Here is a 13,842-nt window from a genome sequence, read left to right on the forward strand (position 1 = left end):
CGTCCACACCGTAATGGTCGCATTTTGGTCGGTAATTGGTCATAACCGACCAACGTTGGTCGATTTTTTGGTCGATTTTTAGCGAATTTCTAATAGTGGAAGAACTCATTTGTAAAAACTATGCAAATTCCACAAATATAAGGATCATCTAAAGGTCAACAATTTTACCACCAAAATACTGGAAGAATGAGAATATAATTTAACGATTGGGCTCATACTATTATTTTGGAGGAATAGAATGGAAAATTAAAAATATTTTATGGGTTATATTGGTTCGTGCAAAATTAAAAATTCGACCTCTTTGATATTGCTAAGCGGAGATTCAGGACTGTACAAAGCTATGGAAGCAATTTACAAAATCTTGATTTTGTCTGCACATCTTCTCCACATGAATGTCAGTATGTCACTTTCTTTTAGTACCCAAATCTTCACCATTAATCGTGCGCTTCTTCTGGCCAAGATTTATTGCACATCAAATTTGGGTTGAAGAGAGCTCCTTCGGATTAGAAGTTTGAGTTCCTTTTTAAGTTTGGAAGAAGTCAGATCCTTTTCTTCTGAGGTTGTCAATCTAGGCTTGGCTTTTGAGAAATCGGGTTAAGTTTAACTGAGTTTTTTGTTTTTCCCATTAGTTTTAGGGTCCAAGATCAAAATCATCGTTTTTTTTAATATATTAAGGACTATTTCCATATCAAGGACCAAAATAGTACAACCCTTATACATTAAAGACCATTTTGATCATTTACTCGTTAATTTCACATAAACTAAGATTATATATATATATATATATATATAGTACCAAAATCGCCCTTGCTATTAATTAATAATTAAATGAAAATTGATGAGAACTCTACATGTTTTTTCATATTTATCTCCTTATAGAAGGTTTGTATCAAATGGTCCTAACCAACAAGCAGAAACGGATACAGAATTTAAACTCTATTAGTTTAATTTTTAATGTTTTAATTTTGAACTCATTATATTTTAAAGTTATGAGTTCCATCGACTATTTGTTATAGTTTTACTGAATTTTTACATATATTTATGCTCAACGCCAATAGTACCAAAGGGCTGGATCCACCCTACTAACAAGTGATTTTATCAAGATTGAAATATAAGATGATAGGTTAAGTAGCTACCATCTTTTTGAAACCGACTAAAAATGAAAATTATGTCCATATATTATCGACAGAAAGAGTAACTATTAAAACCATGATATCCTAATTATATAACATGCTGCTTTTAAATGTTTCCGTTCTCGCATAGTACAATGCCAAAAGCAGATAAAAATACCATCAGGTACATAAAATTTGCACTGGTAGATATATGGGTTCCAAATATTGTTTATGTATTAAGAATTTTTTTGATGTACAAATATTAAATTCAAAACACATGAGGTCAATGTCTTATATTTAAGAACCCATAAAATATTAATTCTGACTTCTTCTCTGATAATTTGTATGTCCTTAAGAAGCTAAACTGTGCTTCAACATGATGTTCATGAGTATTATTTCACACTTTTTATCGGATGAAAACCTCAATGACCTTCTGCTAGTGGGAATTCGTCTGCAAACTCTATAATGTCACATATATATATATATATATAGACGATGATTTTTTTTTTGGGATACACGTTATTTAGGAATTATGACCGACATTGTAGCGCAAAAGGTAAATTCCAGATTTCCTTGCATGAGACATCTCCAAAATCCTTACAAATTATTCAAATCATTTTTAGGAATATATATGAAACATTCCATGGTCTTAAAAAAGATGGAAAGTGGCTGCATCTTTTAGAGTATATGTTAATTAGATAAACTTCAAATGCTTTGGTATTGACTTATAGTTCGGTTAGCAATATCTTCGCTCGTACTAACTGGTTGCACACTTTTGGATGTTTTGGTTTCTCACCCGATGTTCGATACATGTATTAGAGCCGACTAAATTTGGATTCGCTCCCGAAAGTCCTATATCGAGAGTAAAACGCTTTCTAATAGAGGCGACTTCATATCCGGGACTCGAATCCGATTCCACACTTATGCATTTTCTTAAGAACCTCCAAGCTGTTGAGTATTGAAGTTTTGATGATTAACAAAGTGTGACTAACTGCTCAAAGAACCAGGTCCTCAATGTAGGTGCTTAACTGTTGTGAAGAACCAGCTCCTTAGGTTAATTAAAGGATCAACTCCTCATGATTGATACTTGTACGTATGTACAAAACAGTAATTTTATTTCAAAGTTACCCAGGTCCGAGTTTGGTAGAAGATGGCTGCTATAAGTGATAAGGGTCGTTGTTCAAGAAGATACGGATAATTCAGTCAGAGACAAGTCCCAAAGCTAGTGGAATCCTTGGAACAATAGGAGTCCTATCAAAGAGGAAGCTCACTATGAATAGAACACCTAGAAGATCTCAAGTCGTGTTTAAATAGGATTGGCTTTGGACTTCTGAATTATTCTTTTACACATCAACTAAAGTGTCATAAGTTATTTTTACTTGTGTTGAGTACTTGCTTTATATTCTTCCGAGTCAGTCTAGTGAATGTATTTTAGGAAATTGAGTTGTAATCAAACGTCATAAACAGTTAGTGAGTTGGAGTGAATATTTTACTTTACAAGTTAGAGTAACTTGTGAATCAAATATGAGTAGTAGGAGTACTGGAGAGTATTGAATTACAGTATTGTAATTGATATATTTTGAATCATTGTTCTAGTGGAGTTGGAGTTGAAAATCTTACGTGGTAGGTGTCGTGATTTTTGCACCTTTTGAGCCGGGTGATTTTCCACGTAAAAATCATTGTATTGCTTATTTACTTTACGCTTAAGGAACACGGTAAAAAACCAAGTTGTTTAGTAATCCATACAGGCACTCAAACTAACACAAGCCCGTACAGAAGTTAAACTCGAATGGAAAAATGAGGAGAATCATAGGGATTTCCAAAATTAGAAAGTCGCATCTTAAAGGCTCTAGATTGTATATTTATGATCTCATACTTCACACGACCTAACATTGAGCCAAAACGTTTGCTTGAAGCTCAACATCATGAATTTGTTAGGTAATTGGGGCCATCATCTTATTGAAATTAATTAAGGGAAGAACAATAAACTTAATTATCAGAATGCAAAATTATTTTGTCCTTAGTCCTTTTTGATTTCTGATTTCTCATATAGGTTTGAACAAACATTGTGAATTTTCATAGTACTAATTAAGCATGAGACGACAAAAGAGCTGAATGTCACACTTCCATTACGCATTAAGAATATTTCTACTTAATGATTTCAAGCACACGATAACTCATAAAAATGACTAGTTTAAAAGGTGCTGATGTAACCTAAAATCATGTAATTGCTCGGTATCGACTTTCCGACCTTCTTTAGATCCAATCCACTTCTGTGGCTAATAAAGAAAGGGAAAAATAAAAGGAAAGGGATAAGAGGCGCAATATTTAAATTCTAACGTCTCTACTTTTTGTTGGTGAAATTTCACGCAAGTTTATATTAAGAAAAAAGAATTAAATAAGCAATACGCAAAAGGAAGGTTACACATCAAGGTCTGGATTTAACAAAAACACTTTTGATGTGTTCAACCAAAATTATCCAAATTAATAATTCATTCAATCAGCATGTTTATGAATTAAAATATATTTTTTCAAAACGATTACACCAACGATGCTTATAATTTATGCAAAGTAATAAACCAGTAATAACAAATTCTCACATATCCTTTCTAAATGTAGGTCTTTATGTGATGATAATTGGAGGACTACCTGTACAACACATTTTCAGATAAGTCAGTATTGTGACCAATATTTTGTCTAAGTATGGTTGTAGACTTGTAGTAGACTAGTAGCATTGATACTATTGGCTTACTATATGTAGTACTTCTCCGCTTATATATGACTATTATGTTAATGATCCTTAAAATCAGGCAGACACTTAGGAAAAAAATGACACATTATAACAACTAATTAATATATAAAATAGATTTTTTTTGCAAAATAATAAAATAAAGAAGAAGGGAAAAAAAGATAGGGTAATACGCATTTGTTTTCTTTAATCATTCGGCATTCAAAATTTATCGTAAGTAATTAAGAACGGCATTGAATAGGAATAGGTCCATTATAAGAATGAGTGCTCCCAATCAAAAAAAATACACATAAGTATATAAGACAATTGCAAAAGGGAAAGAAACTTGTGGAGAAACATTTGAAGAACAAAAAGTAATATGGTAGGTCCTTAGAGAACAAAGCAATAGATGGAGGCGCATGCGCAAAAAAATGTAAGGGTCCCATTATAGTAAAGGCAATTGAGTTTTTATCTTTCAGGAACAAAAGGGAAGTTAGTCGTGTCTCCATAAATTGAAAAAAGCAATAATGGGAGTACTGCTTAGATTCTATATATGCCTATATAATAGTATTTATTATTGTGGCTTATACTTATTCTGTCTTATGGGGAAAAAAGAGGTGATTCCAATTTCCAGTCGGTGCACCATACTATTAACTTAATCGAGGACTAGCTGCTAAAATCCAACCACCACCCCCACAAAACTCTGCTTTTTTCCCCTGCCCAGTGCCCACTTCTGAGTTCTGATTCTTCCCTTTTGCTTTTCATTTTGTAAAGTAGAGTCGCATATATTGCCTCCTCTCTCTGCTGTTGTACTTTACTTATAAACTGCACCTTTTAAACTATAGCATGTAGGGAGAGTATTTATTAAACTTTATAGGCACTTCAGTACGTCCTATACTGTTACATTGGAAGAAAATCAAATCCATTCGTGAAAAATCAATAGGATCGTGCAAGGTTATGTTGGGATAAATGAGTTTTCTTCGATCTTAGTCAGATAGTTTGGGTTCGAGTTCTGAAAATAAAATAAAATCTATTTTAGAGAGCGCTTTTTTATTAATTAGATTATACACGACACAAATCTAGATTATTCGGATCAATAATTTTTTATACCAGATAGTTAACCAATAAAAAAAAGGTCCCCCACCCCTCTTATGATTAATGTTGTAGAGCCTACTTTGAACCCAAGCGAGGGTAGCAGCCTTATTTCAGCTTTTCTATCTTCCCCATCCTCGTAAGTCTTAACCACTTCCACTCAACTACGTTATGTTTTTTTATTTTGTTTTTCTTGTTCCATTCTCTATTGTGTTCGTGATTTGGGCTAGAAAGAATTAGCAATTCATGATGTAAAGGCTATAGCATTACGTATACAACGCACTTTTTTGGTTTGATTGGTCTACTAAGCGTTGATTATAAAATGAGGTTTCTATTCAGTTCTTATATTAAGTGTTATTCCACGCTGCTTCGCAAAATTCTTCTAGGTAAATAATTATGCATATATACAATTTGGTATAACAGTTACGACTTTACGATTATCACATACCTAAACTCAAAATAACTCGCTTACAAATCGAATTGTGTGACAATAGCCCCACACCGTTATATGCAAAAAAAAATTGCACGCTGTGCAAGAGTAAAAAGGTCACACTCAGTTACTGCCAAGAAAAAGGATCAAATGTTTGTTCGTTTGCTTGCTCAGAAAGTGAGGAAAAGACAGAAGGCAAACACTGCACAAGGCCAACCACGACCAAGGAATTGAAGTGGACTACTCTGAATACCGTACCTTAAAGCCACAACCATTATCTTCCTCTTTCCAATTTCGGTGTCAATTAGGATTGAGAGAAAATAATACTCTCCAGTCTCCATCGTCCCAATTTACCTGGCTTTTATGCTAGTCTTTTATCTCAAGATTTATCGAAAACAATTTTTTTTATCTGTACAAGATATACACACTATCTTCCTTAAATCTCACTTGTAGTATGTTGTTGTTGTTGTCCCAATTCACTTGGTTGGACACAAAGTTAAAAAAAAAAAAGATGGTAGAAATTTGTCTCTAAAACATATCATAAATATTTGTATGACTATAAATCATCTTATTAAAGGTAAAATATAAAATTTAATTTAAATTATTTCTTAATAAGGAAGAATATGAGATATGCTATAAGGAAAGTATGACACATAAATTGGGACATAGGAATAATAGAAAACAAAAGATTCTTGTTAAGACAAATTAAAGTTAAGATTTTTCTCTTGCCCTTCATTTTTGATTCATATTTCCTTCATTACATAAAGCTTATTATTATCTCATGTTATTTAAATCAAGTGGTTACTTTTCACTTCTTTAGCTACATTAATATAAGGCAGTCAATGCAGAAACATAAACAATGACATACTTAGGAGCTTGTGGTACTCTAGAGGTATTTCCGGCATTATTTTTCGATTGTGAAATCTTATTGGATTACAGACACCTACCAAAAACCGTCAATCAATTACCTTTGTTTGCCAATGAAGTTTTCGCCGAAGTTTGAGTTGGTCAAGATTCAAAAGATTTATTGCATTATAAAAGAAGCTTGTAATTGTGTGGAAAGTGTGTTAATATTTGAGATTATTTTTCACCCATAGCTGTGCGAAAATTTCTTTTCTGATCATTTTGACTTAGCTCCATAGTCCTGAAAGTACAAGCCCAAGAAAATGTAGAGACAAAAGTGAGAAAATGACCCTCTATGGCCCCTCAAAATTTTAATAGCTCATATTTTTATCTATTGATCCGAAATGTCCCTCCGGCCCAAACATATTATATCTAATAGCCCGAAATGTCTATTTTATATATTTTTTATATAGTGACAGTCTATTTTGTATATATTTTGTATAGTGACAGTCTATTGTATATAAATTGTACAATAGCAGTCTATTTTATATAATTTTTGTATTGTGACAGTGTATTTTATATATATTTTATATAATGACACTCTATTATATATAAATTGTATAGTGACGGTCTATTTAGTATATTTTTATATAGTGGCAGCCTTTTTTGTATATATTTTGTATAGTGACAGTCTATTTAATATATTTTTTGTATAATGACAATCTATTTTGTATATATTTTGTATAGTGACAGTCTGTTTAGTATAATTTTTGTATAGTGACAGTCTATTTTGTATGCATTTTATATAGTGACAGTCTATTGTATATAATTATCGGTGGACAACTGGAGTTTGTTTGTGAAATATCTACAGACCCCGACAAGACTTTTTTATGATCCCCTCCACCTTCATGTCCGCTGAATCTGCCACCATCCCCACTGTCAGTCCCTTTTGATTTTGTATTGTTTTTAAGTTAATTATAAGTTCTTGCCATAATTCATCAAATAAAACTACGTCTTCCACTCCCTTCTGCTCCGATCATTTTATTGATCGTTCTTATTTTGTGGGGTATTTGAAATCTTGAGAAAAAATAGAAAATTTGTAGAAGAAAAATATGTTTTTTCTTGTAAATTTTCCTTACTCCAATTGATGAGAAAACAGGGGAAAAAGTAAGGGCATAGTTGAATCCTCTGTTTGTCAATGTCGATGGACAACTATCCATTCCGGTAAACACCGATTTGTCAATTTCGGTGGGGTGGCTAGCCTCTAGATTACTTTTGGGGTATAAAATGTATATTGTAATTTTTGGCTATCGATTGTCATTAGTTTTTTCCGAATGGCTAGAAGTGATAATACCTCGACAAAGTAGCCCAAATAATTGATTAGACTCTTTGGAGCTAGCTGATTATCCTTGTTGCTTGGTGCAACTTATATACGTATCGTCAAAGTTGTTTACCCGTAAAATGCTACAGTTAAATTTATATGTGATTTCTAGATAAATGAATTAATTTGATCCTAAAATAATCGACGAATTAGATAACACATATAATACTTAGCCTTGAGATGGAGACGAAATAACAGAAATAGTAATTCCGGGAGCAGGGCTTCCAGACACAACATCAATGATATCAAAGAGCAAGAAGATAAAATTATATTAAGCTTTGAATAGAGTATAGCGTATATTTGCCAGAAAATTCGTATCCTTTACAATGATAATAAAGTTCACTATTTATAGTTGCATCTAGGGAACAAGGTCCTAGGGTCAAGCCCCTCTTTAATGCCAATTATGAGGGCAATTAAAGAATGTGTAACGGTAGGCAGTGAATGTTCCATATTTATGGTTATCATTCTCTCCGGTAACAAACGAGATCGTTGCCTTCGACTTCAATTATCTTTTGTCTTTGGCTCTATGTGTCACTTTCTCATGCGAGCATTTAATATAACATATTTTATCCTATACATATAGTCCCCGTACTTTCCGGTGGCATACCTTTGTGTCACCGGAAAGTTGGTAGAAACATTCTTTTTTTGGCGGGAAATTTACTGACTCCTCTAATGCGTTTCTGACGGTTGATTAGACGAACGTCTCTCCGCATATAATGCTCCATACACGCGTCATCCTATGATTCACTATAACTTTTGCTGGCTATCGAGGTAATTATGGCCACAAGTTTAGCCGCCTAAACTTTTACTTATACGCATCAATCTCATTCATTCTCACTTCATAATACTCTGAATTTTCTAAGACCATGTTTACTCAACTCATACTTTGACTTTAACCTTTCTTTAGCTTCCTTCGTTGAGAGAAAAATCCTCACTTTGATAAAAAAATGACCTCTTTTTAAAGAAAACCTAGTTCTTCAAAGAACAAAGGCAAAGTTGATGATGTTGCTCCCTCTACGGTGAGTACCATCATCCTAAAGAACCTGATTACCACCAAATATTTTGAAGAGAAGTACCTTTCTGCTCACCCTCGTACGTGGGTTGATAGCGTATACCCTCGCTACAAGAAAAAAGGAGATATTGTGGCGTTTTTATTAATGCGGTTTCTAATAACCGCCACAATGCACGATATATTACGTCGGTTAATCGCCACAGTAAGTTATTTTAAAACGGCGGTACAAATTTCGTTCCTATGAGCTTTTTGACTATTTTTCAGCAAATCAGAATTCCCTCCCCCAAATTACAATTCCCTCTCCCTTCCCATAAATTAGACGGACTCTCTCTCTCTCTCTCTCTCTCTCTCTCTCTTCTCCTTCTCTCACGATTTGGCGAAACCCTAGGTTTCAAGCTCCTCCTCACCTCATCTTACGGTTGGAGAAAACATAGATTTGCCGCAGATTGCAAATAGGTACATCAATACTTATCTTCTTATTTCCTAGATCTGTAAGTGTTATATATTCCTTAATATGGTAGAGATTATCCTATGCATGGGACACTTAAAAATCCCTTTTTGCGTTTGTGAACAGTATTATGTATTACGTTGGTTTGTTTGTTCGTTTGTGAAACATATGTTGGAATTTTCGTCTCTTAGTTAAGTATGTGTGATTCATGTGGATTTTGCTGTGTTGCTCATTTTTGGGCATTGTTGATTATAGATTGTGTAAATTGCAGCAACAGTTGACGATGTGCACATGAACTGTTTGATAAAAATCCTAAGTGACTGCCTTAAGTTAGTTTAAAATTGTTTGATGATTAAGTTTCTGATGCAAGTATGCTTGGCTATTTTCTGCTTAAGCAATTTGATGACATGGTCTAGTATTGACCATGTTTTACTCTAAAATTAATTCTGCTACATATAATATCTATGACTAGGTGGCCAATGAACTTCATTATGTGATGGTACATTTATGACGATATTTTGAAGAAATTAATTCCTTTTAGATATCTGTCTTTGTGCTTTGGCAATTGCATTCCTCTACCCATGTTCATCATGCAATTCCAGAATGAAAGGTGATGTTTGTGTGCTAAATCTTGCTTCACATCTTTGCAATAGGCTGAATGTTGAGCACAAAAAACTGATGAAGGCTAAAATAGTTCAGTTATAAAATAGTCTGTTTGAAAGCTAACTCATGACCTGTAAAGGTACTTGCAAATAGTTGGATAGCACAAGCACTTCAGATTTAGTAACTGATAACCTTTGTAACACTTTGTTCATATTGATAAGGTTATATGAAGATTACTGACTGTTATAGGAAAGGCATTGGCAAGCCTAAGGAAGTTTATTGCTAATTTAATTCACAGAGAACAGAGGTATTGCCATAGATTAATAGGCATGTATGTTAATTATCACTTGAAATATTCCACAAAGGTACTTACTAAATGTACATTCTTTAGATATTTATAAATATTTTGCTCTTATGTTAAAGAAATTCACCTATTTGAACTTGCAGGACCAGGAGCTTTGCAAGAGGACTCAATTGGTTCGATGAAAACAAGCTATTCGTCGTCTGGTGGTGTTATGAGTTTGGCTAGAAGGACTAATATGGTAGTGTAATACGATGTGCTTAACGATCAATTCTAAAGATAAAATACATCCTTAATTAGGTACTAATGTTTTACATCTTGAAAATTTCAGAAGTTAGACACCGGAAAAAGATATTGATCGAGGCGAATATTGGATTGGAACTCATAAGCGGCTAGATGAGAGTTATATGAATGAAGAGGCTAGAGAAATTGTGCTAAATAGTAGGTTGATTGCTTGAATTTTTTAGTTGTGATATTTATCATATAATAATAGACTATTTGTATAAGATTTAAGTATTCTTTTATCTTTCGTTTAGGAGAAATATGAAGGATACAAAATACGTCGGTCATGTTCGAGGTTAGACTTGGGTGCAGTTTTGACTCTAGTGTTCGAGCAAAGTTCTATACGACTTGGTCTTAGGAGATATCCCCGAGTAGTTAGCTGGCTTATTTCCTACTCCTCCACAGGTATAATACTCATCTTTTCTTGTTTGCTTTTCTGTTGGGGCTTGAAATATATACACTCTTGACGCTACTAGTTATTTGTATGTCTGTTAAGAAAAACTAATATTGAAGGATCTGATAGTGTATGGGTTAACTGATCAGGTATACTTTTAGAAGTTGCATGGCATATACTTGATAAAGGAGCTGAACCATTATGTTCCTCTTCCTCCCTTTCTTGCATGGTACGATCATGGGTGGGTGGCAGAGAGAGGGGGTGGGTGAGGGGAAAGATCAAGCAGTATATTATAGTCAGTGTGAGCACATAAGTTTTGCCAAATATATGAAATTACTCCTAAAAAAATCTCAAAAAATAGCTTTTAATTATTTTATAGAGTTTTAGGAATTTTTCTATATTTTAATTGATTTGTTTTGTGCGTATTTGTGTTTGGTGCATTTTAAATCTTAAAAAATAACAAAAATATTTTAATCTTTATATTTTTAGATTTTAATTGCATAATTAATTGCATTTGTAAAATATTAAAATACCAAAAATACATTAGGCACTTTACATGCATTATTAGTTAAATAATTAGTTAATTATTAGAAAATAGATAATTAGGTTTATTTTGCAAAGTTAGCTTTAATTAGAATTAGATTGGTCAATTTAGAAAATTTTAGACTATGAAAGAAAGAGGCTATTTACTTTATTTTTAAACTGGGCCAGTGATCAGCGACCCAAATCTTGCTCCAATTTCGCCCAGCCCATTCCCATTTATCCGACCCGCCTGGCCCATCATCCCTCTCTTCGCTTATTAAAATAACCTATCTCCCTAAAATCATCTAGAAAAAAAACGGATGATACTTCCCCTTAAACTAAAAACCTAGCCGCCACCTGATGCTCTCAAGAGAGAACGGGACAGACCTTCCCCTTGAAAAGAAAATGCTAAGCTTCTTCTTCTTCTTTTCTCTCCATCATCTCCAAACAGACTCCTTCTCCCTCGAGCAGCTACCCATTTCCGCCTGCCTCCTCAAACGAGCTTCACAAACAAAGAAAAAGAGTTGAAGAACCAAGGATTTTAAAAAAATATCACTCTGCCAATTTGCTGGACAAATCTAGTTGTGTTTTCAAGGTCAAATCGAGTTCTTAAGGGGTTGTTTGTTGCTGCTGTTGTAGATTGTTGAGTAGCTGAGCTTCATCTTCATTTCAGCCTTATTTGGTACTGTTGCTGCTATCTTCAGTTTAGGTACGTTGAGTAATCTGTAATTATTATTTTTTTGAATTAATGAATGAAAGTTGTTTGCCTAAATGTCTCATTATTAGCTTAGATTGTTTGTTCGTTGGTTTGCCTACTATCATATACGAATTCTCCAGTAATAGTATTTCCTGTTTTGATTAATAAATCCTTAAGCATCTCATCTCATACATGTTATTCTTAAACACCTCACCTCATATTTGTATCAAGTGATGAGTTAGAACTGATTGGTATTTTCTTTGTTAATGTTTCATTGACTGTTATTACTGATTTGTATGTCATGATAGTTAAATATGAATCTGATTAAAAATACAATTACAAGCTTGTGTTTAGATAAGAAGTTTTGGCAGTAATATGTGATGAGAAAATTTTGTTGTTGTGTGGCGTTGTGGGCTCGACGTCAAAGCCCAATTATATTTATATTCAATCTGTTAAAGGACCATTCTCATCCTCACCTAGCCAACTCCAGCCCATAGCCTTGTGTCTTGGAATTGTTGAGCAAATCTAACTACAATGTAAAAAGAGAAGAGGCATGTATGCTAATAAGAATTTCCAGAAGTATTAAGTTAAACTTGTCAAGATTCTTCAAATAGCCGCCTCCCAAGTTTATGAGTCTCAAGTGGACTAATTAATTGACGTTTGAACCAATTGATACTCATGTCAATTGACCTTAGATTTATCTCAATCTTTATACATTCTATCCACGATTTTTCTCCATAATTCATATGACCTTGCAATACATCTCAAAGCAATATTAGGAAATAATAAATCATGAACGTTGTAGCTTGCTTTAGGCGCGATTTATAAATAAATCATTGTAACTATGGGTACGGTTCCTGTGGCATAGTCATGATACGTAACCCCAAGTCAAGTGCGCATTTTATGTGACTCGACCTTACAACTTCAAATTAAATAATAATCAAATAAACATGTTACAAATCATGGGTGCATTTCACGTGACGCGATTAGCAATGTGTACAAAAACAATAATTGTGCGACATTGCGACTTATTAAAATAAAATTCATAAATACTAAAAGCGGTTAATTGAATATCAAAAGCGGTCAAAGATAAAATGCACAATAGATTTAAAACAGGTAATAAATTAGATAATTAGGCCAAGTGTTAATTATTAAGCGATCGTGCTAAAACTACGAAATCCGAAAATGCCTAACACCTTATTCCGGGTTAATAGAAATCCTTACCTAGTCTTCTATGTTCACAAACCATAAATAAGAGTCAATTTTCTCGATTTGGAATTTTAAAATAAACCGGTGACTTGGGATACCATAAATTATTCCAAGTAGCGACTCTGAATAAATAAATAATCACATTTTTAATAATGTTACTTTAATTGAAAAAACTCCCTTATCCCCTAAAAGGAGGTGTGGAAGTCACAACAGGAAAGGTGCCTCTCTCTCTTTCAGAAACTGTCATTCTATTTTAGGTAGATCGTGAGGTGGACTATATGTTTATCATTGACTTTCTGAAGTTAGTTTTCTGGAATGCAGTTGAATAAATAAATTACTGTCAGTGAAGCTATTTGACTTTTATGTTCCTATTCTTGTTGATGTCAATTTTTTAGTTATTGTGGTTTTCCCTGTATTACTGTCTCTTTTTTTTGGTTTTGTTTAGCAGGCATCAAATTTATGAAGTGGCACTCCGTCATCAATTGGGTCAAAAATATCTATAGACAAGTAACAATACCGATTAAGCATGTAAAAATTAGTAATTATGTTTAGGATTAGGTATGAATCTCTTGGATATTGTTGTATTGATTTACTCTTTGAAATAAAAATACATTGGATAATGTAATTTTGGAGTAACTATATTTTATTTGTTTAATTGTTTAATAAATAATTTTCTTGTTTAATCCTTTATATTTTATGTTAAATTCAATATGATATGTTATGAAAATTTTAGGGTATGGAGTGCCGTAGGGATGTAACTGTGGAATGGAAAAATTGTTATATTACTA

General features: G+C 33.2%; 1 long non-coding RNA gene across 4 annotated transcripts; it reads left to right on the forward strand.

The window, feature by feature from the left end:
• The first annotated feature begins 8,868 nt into the window (after nt 1-8,868).
• Nucleotides 8,869-13,737, forward strand: LOC104087705 (uncharacterized). Of its 4 annotated transcripts, XR_011411654.1 has the most exons (7): nt 8,915-9,054; nt 9,871-9,956; nt 10,097-10,191; nt 10,282-10,391; nt 10,487-10,637; nt 11,788-11,857; nt 13,500-13,737. It is a non-coding gene; the product is annotated as an uncharacterized lncRNA (long non-coding RNA). The 4 variants fall into 4 exon arrangements; XR_684349.4 differs by lacking the exon at nt 9,871-9,956 and having other exon boundaries at nt 8,869-9,054; nt 13,503-13,737; XR_684350.4 differs by lacking the exon at nt 9,871-9,956 and having other exon boundaries at nt 8,877-9,054; nt 10,282-10,395; nt 13,503-13,737.
• The last annotated feature ends 105 nt before the right edge of the window (nt 13,738-13,842 follow it).

Source organism: Nicotiana tomentosiformis, chromosome 1, assembly GCF_000390325.3.
Source record: "Nicotiana tomentosiformis chromosome 1, ASM39032v3, whole genome shotgun sequence".
NCBI lineage: Eukaryota > Viridiplantae > Streptophyta > Magnoliopsida > Solanales > Solanaceae > Nicotiana > Nicotiana tomentosiformis.